Source organism: Pteropus vampyrus, unplaced genomic scaffold, assembly GCF_000151845.1.
Source record: "Pteropus vampyrus isolate Shadow unplaced genomic scaffold, Pvam_2.0 Scaffold39, whole genome shotgun sequence".
NCBI lineage: Eukaryota > Metazoa > Chordata > Mammalia > Chiroptera > Pteropodidae > Pteropus > Pteropus vampyrus.
The window spans coordinates 4,091,886-4,099,460 of NW_011888820.1; the positions used below are offsets into that span (position 1 = coordinate 4,091,886).

At 38.3% G+C, this 7,575-nt stretch overlaps 1 pseudogene; it reads right to left on the reverse strand.

The window, feature by feature from the left end:
* Positions 1-3,271: 3,271 nt before the first annotated feature.
* LOC111738512 lies at positions 3,272-3,390 on the reverse strand (annotated as a pseudogene).
* Positions 3,391-7,575: the final 4,185 nt, after the last annotated feature.

Below are 7,575 nucleotides of genomic sequence, written 5' to 3' on the forward strand. Positions count from 1 at the left end.
CCTTTGTCTTGTTGGGACACAATTTAGGTTGCTACCTGAATCTATGTCTCCTGGGCTCTATCTCCTTTTGCTCAAATAAATGCTTATTATTCCTTATTGCAGTCTAAAATTAATTTTAGTTTACACACTTTAAATTTATTCAATTACAATTACTCAAAAACATATATATATATTTTTCGAGCACTTATATGAGCCCTTAGCCCCTATTAGTGATCGCTAGATTCTGAGAAAAAAATAAACAAACTATTTCTATCTTCAAAGAGTTTATGGACTCAAGAATGGGTCAGGTAATTACAGTAAATCAATAATATAATAAATGTGATAAAGAGTTTTATTTAAAGCTCCATGGGAATACAAATGGGGAACAATTGAGTCTTCCTAGAGGAGAAGGAACCAGGGAGCTGTAGAAATGTGATATTTGAAGTGGGTCTTAATAGACAGGAGGATATTGTAGAGGATCAAATGAGCAATCACAAAAGAATTGTCTTAGATCTTTTGCTTTTTTACATTTGCAAATAGACAAGCCAAAATAAAGATTGGCACAATGCAAGGGTGGAGGCTCCCTGAGGGTCGGGCCTAACTCTTCATCTATATGTAGTATCACTGGGGTTTCTTGTTTCTGACTGCTAGAGGCAGAAGTTCTATTGTAATTAGATTCTTCAGTTTAGCCTAGTGATCTGAACCTAGCAAGAGCTCACAAACTATTTTGTAATTAATCACTAGGTCTACATCTTTTGGGTAGACTACTATGCTCTTTATATAACCTAAAATAGCAAATACTAAACCAGGTATATTAAAATATAGTCAGTTGAAAAACATTTATTATATAACTGAAATAAGCAGGGTATAATGTTTCATATTTAGTGTATCAACTGTGTAATAATATGCATAGAGAATAGAAGGGAGAAATGGAAATAATAGTGGTTGCCTCTGGGAGGCAGGATCATGGTTTTTTTTCCCCCCCGACTTTTGTTGATATAAGAAAGTCCAAACCTGTAGAGAATTTTTTAATGTTTATCTGAACCAAATTGATGACAATTGCCAGGAAGCAAAATCTCAATGGATTAAGAACATGCTCCAGAGAATGGCAGTTTTTCAGCTTATTTTATACATAAGAATCAAAAGAGGAGGCATAAGGAGGGTTATATGCAAAACATCAGGTGACTGGTTAAGGGAGCGGGAGAAAGCAAAGTGGAGAAATCTCTGAAATTGGATAAAAAGTAAAATGGAGAGACAAACTTCTTTTACATTGCTGAGTACATGATAGTTAACATCTACAGCACATAGGGATAGTATTTGGGGAATAATACAATGAGGGGTTCTGTGGTCTTGTGCTCTAGTGTGGTGGGTTGTACCCTGAGGGTTCCAGAGAACCCTCATTCCAAGAGCAAGTTATCTTAGATGCAAAAAGACAATAGACTAGCTCACTTAAGGTAAAGAATGACCTTTATCAAGGAAGCTGCAGGTGCAGGATGTGACTACCCTCCATGACCTGCTTTTAGTTAGGAAATTTTATGTTCAGACCATCCTATGTGGTAATTTTGTCTCTGAGTTTGGAGGACCCACCATGATGCCTCCCTTGAGGTTGTCAGGTTTAGTATGTAGCCCCTTTCTCGTCCACACTTTTCTGAACTTAATTTTTCTATCAACAACACTAATTTCTTTTAGAGTAATAGAAACTATATTTAAAAAATATAGCCTTTTCAGTTCAGCAACATCAACTAATTATTTCCGTTCAAAGTGGGAGTTATTTTGTATATCCATTAGATTGTGTTAGTGGCAGAATTGAGATTGTCAAAGCAGCATGGTTTTAGATCATTTTACTTTTTCTCATTTGCAAAGACAAGGCTACAGTCAGTGATTCCTCAGTTAGTTTTGTGTTTCCTTTCTCCCTCTGTGCATCTGAAAGCTTACCTAAAGTGTTCCCCTTCTTAAAGAGTCAGTTGTCATATGTTACTTTAACACTGAGACCCTGAGATGGCCTGAAGTTTGGCTTCAAAAGAAGCAACTACATTCTCAAGGCTGCTCCACAAGTCTATTGGTTATGTGATTATCCAGCAATCCCAAGGTCATGCTTCAGGGCATCACTTCTGATGCCCATTTTTTCTGCAATTACACCTTTTGATCTCATTGTTTCTCAACTGCCATGGTGTTCTCTTCTCTCTACCCTTTGCCCACAGGCAGCTCAGAGGACAAAATTCCACTTCACCACTAGTTACTTCAGCAAGGTTAACCTGGTGTGGGCAAAGGTCTTACTTTCCCCATTTGATGTTTAAAGACTTCTCTGTGGAAGCAGGTGGTTAATGTCTCATCAGTGGAGAGGTAATTAATACTATTAGAGCCCTATATTTTGGAGTGCTTCTTGATGCTCCTTGCCACATTAGAGCCCCTTATGTCTGTCAGTCTCCCTATAGAGATGCCAACTTCCTAGTTTTAATTCTCCCTCTTGGATGATGCAAACATCATCTGGACAGCATGCAGCCTTAGTAGCCAAATTCAGTGGCATCTTTCTTTGTATACTGTGGATGCAATTCTTCAGCTGATGTAGGTCTAATCTAGTGCAGGCTAGCACAGACTGCCTGCCTCAGTCTCTGTAAGGAAATATGTTTAAGGGTGGGGCAAGGGGCAGAGGAGGAACAGTACCCATCCACTGGAAGTCAAGTAATTGTTGTGAAGGTCTTGCTTCATAATATTGATACAGGAAAATGGGGCAGAGGGAATGTGTACTGCTGAGGAAAGTATTCAGAGAATTCATTTCCTCTATGACGTAGGGCATCCTTAGTCCTTGTCTGACTTCACAATGTGTGCTGTGGGACATTAGATTAAATAGGAGTCTGAGTGAGGGCAACCCAACCCAGCAGGATTCCTGGACAAAGGCAACAAAGATTTCATAACTTGAGTCGTTTGTGGTGCTCTCTCTGTGTATACATATACACATGTATTCATTTATGTGTTTAATATCAAAGTTTTCTTTTCGACATCCAACATCATGCCAACAGAGGAATTATAATGCTGTAATATATATTTTATGTGTTAACTGTCTATGCCTAAGTTGACAAATATGGAAAATTGAAGAGTGAAAACATAGTTTTACATTTTTTAAGTTTTGGAAACTGATGATAAGAATCGATCATGGGGTAGAGACTTTCTTTTCTTTCTTTCTTTCTTTTCTTTTCTTTTTTTTTTTTTTTTAAGGCAAGGCAACCTTTGGTTGACCTCACAGATTGCAAGGACCTCGTCAGCTTACAATTCCTTATTTTTTATTTTTTTACACCTACAGCACCTGGTCTTCCTAGGTGGTCTCCCACCCAAGTACTAACCAGGTCTGACCCTGCTTAGCTTCCGAGATCAGACGGGATCAGGCTTGTTCAGGGTGGCATGGCCATAGACAGGTAGAGACTTTCATGTGTGAAATGTGTTAAAAACAAGTGTTGAGGGAAGGAATGGAATGCTTTATTCAGGAGACCTATATAGTGTAACTGTTGCATGATATATATGCTGTTAAACATTTTTCATTCTAATAGAGCTGAGAATTTCCAGAACTGCAGCCTCCTCATTTCCCTCAGACATGACGGTTTCTGACTGTATCTTTTCCCTTAACTCAGTGTTTTCTTTGTTTCTATGGGGAAGTTTCAAATATGAATATATTTGTTGACAATTTCTCAATATTTTAATTGACCACTGATGTTGTTCTTACGTGATAAATCCTTCTAACCAACTAAATTTATTAATTTCTTTGTTGGCCCACAGTTGGAAAACAGGTAGGTAGAAGAATTCTATATTAGTTCAAAAATCTTTGTATAATTTTTTATCTTTTGTATTATTGATACCATCAAATTACAGGAATAATTTTAAAAGTTGGTATGTAATAAAAAGAAAACATAAAATATGAGTCTTTAGTCATGAGCACCATTGCACTGGCTGAATCTCCATTCTCTTGCCTTTTCCATCTCAGCAATTGTGAGGGCCATTATACTTTTTAGGAGCTGACACTAGAATGGGCCATTTCACTGCATGGTACAGCCTCCAGAAGTTAACTGGAATTAGCCCTCAACCCTATCACACCGTGGCATTCCACAGTCTCATGAGCTATCCCTGGATGCTCCCTTTGGAGATAAATAAAAGTATTGGTTGTCCTTATTCATCACCAAGACTATGAGAACAAATCCCTCATGCTTTATATCCCTGTTTATCTCAGTTACCGCCATCAGTACAAGCCTCTCCTGCCATCTCTCACCACCTGGAATCTTTTCCCTATAGTGCTCTGCACAGTCCTGATATGAACCCCTTCTTTGTACCCAAACTTCCATGATGTTAGTGGAATTCCTTTCCGCTTGTCTACAAATTCCCTTCATCATCATGTCACAAAGCATTCCTTTTACTTCCTTACCTAAACAAAACCCAACTACCTTCAGCGGGTACTTGTTTTCTTGTGCTACTCTCAAGTAAAGGCACATTTCACTCTCACATCCCCAAATCTCAGGGCTTGAAAATGCCTTTACAATAACTCAGAAGTTATGGGAGAAAGCTCAGAAAGAGTCATGAGTTATAGAAGATCAAACTCACTGGTTGACTATCATTCTCAAATATTGTCTTATCTAGTCTTTTGATTGGAAACATCAAAACTATTTGGCAATCAATTCTAGATTGAGATCTTTGAAGAATGCTCTATAGTTAATGTGGTATTTTTGGATGTTTTAATTTAGCTATCAGCAATATAGGGGGATACATTCGGTATTTTTAGAATGCAAATTGAAGTACTTGACTTTCCATGGGGGAGCCATTCATTTCTGCATGAAGATAAGCTGAAGGAGTTGTGGGAAGGGTCAAGATATGGGCATTGTATAGAACTTGGATTCCTTTTTGGCAGGATTTTAAAACATTTTTAGGTTTATTGTTCATCCTTACCTCTCTTGATGAGGGTGGGGATGTAACTACTAAATATACATTAGATCTCTAAACGGCTTTTTGTTCTAGTTAAGAGAGAAGATCAGTGTGTCTAGTGTGTGTGTGTGTGTGTGTGTGTGTGTGTGTGTGTGTGTGTGTGTGTAAATTGTAACTGGTTTCCAAAACACAGCATATCAGAAAAAAGCCATTGATAGTTTTGATGAACATGATGACTTCAGAGTAAATTAGAATTCTGCCTGTTTTAACAACTTCATCTTCCACAGTGCCTTAAAATCTTATGTGTACTATCACATTTTTTCATTATTATATAATTATGATATTATTTACAATGACATTTTCTGACAAATCTGCAGTTTAGAGAAAATAAGTAAAAATTTCAGTGAGTAGTATAGCTGGACCTAACCTTTAGTTATGCCAATTTCAGTCCCAATGATTCATGTTCTATCTGAATTGGAGGAATAGATGGTGGAGGGATCGAAAAATTCTTCTACCTTCTAGGGTCTTTGGCCAGTTTAGTAATCAGATTGACATAAGACTGATTAAGAGGAGAAAAACAAGTTTAATCACATATGTATGGAGTCCCCATAAGAATATAAGACCCACAGGCAGTTAGGCAGAAAGGCTTATATGCCATTCTGAGAAGGAGTAGAGATCTGGTACTTCAAAGGGGAAGAAGACAGTTTACAGGAAGATGGGAAGAGCAAATTTTTGGTAAGCAAATGTTTGCCATGCCATGCCATACCATGCAAACACAATGGGACACAGAGAGAACTTCGATCTCCAGGTCTTGCTGAGCTCCCCATCAACTTACCATACCTAGCCCATATTCTTTGTAGTTACCTCTGGTGATAGCTCTTTTCCTGAACCAGGCCCTCTATCTAAATTATTTTAAGTGGTTAAGGGAGAGGTACATTTTTATCAAATCTGCTGGGTCTTGATTGCTTTCAGCTCAAAATAATCTACATGCCAAAGTGGCACATTTTTGGGGAGGCTCAGTCTGAAACCCTTCAATAGAATAACCCATTTCACAAAGCTCATCTCCAGAACATGTACTGAAAGCATCTGAGACAAATTATAGTGTGGAAGGATTGGCATCCTGTCCATCCATAGGTATAGAGAGAGATCAGATGATTTGACACCTTTCCGTTGTAGATTTCATAGCTACATTACTCTTCTAGAGGTGTTTGCTACAGAGCATCAACTATTTCAAATTGGGTACATTAAAAGAATGGCATCATTTAAGCCTGTCAGTACTTAGGGATCAGGATTTTGACTAAGGATTAGGGATTTTTTAGAGTCCAAAATAGACTCCTAAAAGGAAAACGTGTGTGCTAAATGTTGATTATATGGGTCTATCCATATGGTGTCAGTGCCCCTGGAGCAGTTCAGTTTTCAGGTTGCAAGTTCCATTATTTTCTAAAAACAAGATAAGCTATGAAAAAGCTGACAGTTTTAATTAAGTACTGAAGCTGATCCTATGATTCTGGTACAGAGAAAAAAGTCACTAACTTTTCCCAATACATTATTCAATTAGTTCCACATTCAGGACTTGTCAGGTTCATTTGATATTACAACACATGTCCCCATGTTTTATAATAAAGATTTGGCTAGTCTTTGTTCCTGGTTCCTGGGAGGGAGACTAAATCCTTGAGATTTCTCTAATAGTAAGAGTGTCTTTGTTATTTATGAGTCCCCTGGATCACCCCGAGTTTATACTAATGAGGTGATTCATACTGGTCCACTGGATTGTTCAGGAAGGAGGCTGGTCATAAGGCAATCACATGATTAGAGAGTTAAAACATTGAGCCAGTTCACCTTCCATAAGGGGGAGGAAGACTGGAGATTTTTTTCAATCATGTGGCCAAGGAAATAATATAAGCCCAGTAAAAACTCTGGCGCCGAAGCTCATTGGAGCTTTTTGGTTGGTGAACCCATCAGTGGGCCTGGAGGGTGATATACCCTCATTTCATGGGTTAAGAGCATGGAAGCTCTGTGTTTGGTTCACTCCCAGACCTTTCTCTATGGGTCTCTTTAGTTGCTCCTGAGTTGTATCTATCCTAATAAAACTGCAATTTTAAATATGGTGCTCCCTAGAATTCTGTGAGTTATTCTAGCAAATTATTGAATGTGTAGGGAGTCATGGAAATCCCCAAATTTGTAGCCAATTGGTCAGGAGTGCAGGTGGCCTTAGGATCATTTGAACTTGTGGCTGGCATCTAAAGTAGGGGCGGACTGAGTCCATGTGGGTTCTACACTAATTCCAGCTAGTGCCAGAACTCAATTTCAGTATACTAGTTGATTTTAGACTAGTTGGGGTTGAAACAGAGGACCCCCAAAGGGATAATGTATTACTAAAGTACTCACTGACACATCTTTTGTTAATTGAGAGTAACAACACACTTAGCAGATATAGCTATTTTCTAAAATATGGAACTTTGTATTATTCTGATCTCAGTTATTTACTAGGGTAAGTTTCGTCTATAGGACTCACTCTGGCTGGATATAGCTGGGATAGTTTCATTCCTGAACTAACTGATTCCATGATCAGCATAGTGACGGAGGTTTGGTCCTTGGTGATGTTGGTAATGAGACTCTATGCTTGGGCCTCTTTACTATCCATATGAGCAAGAATGTCTGAAAAGATAGCTACAGGGCATGCAGTCTGCT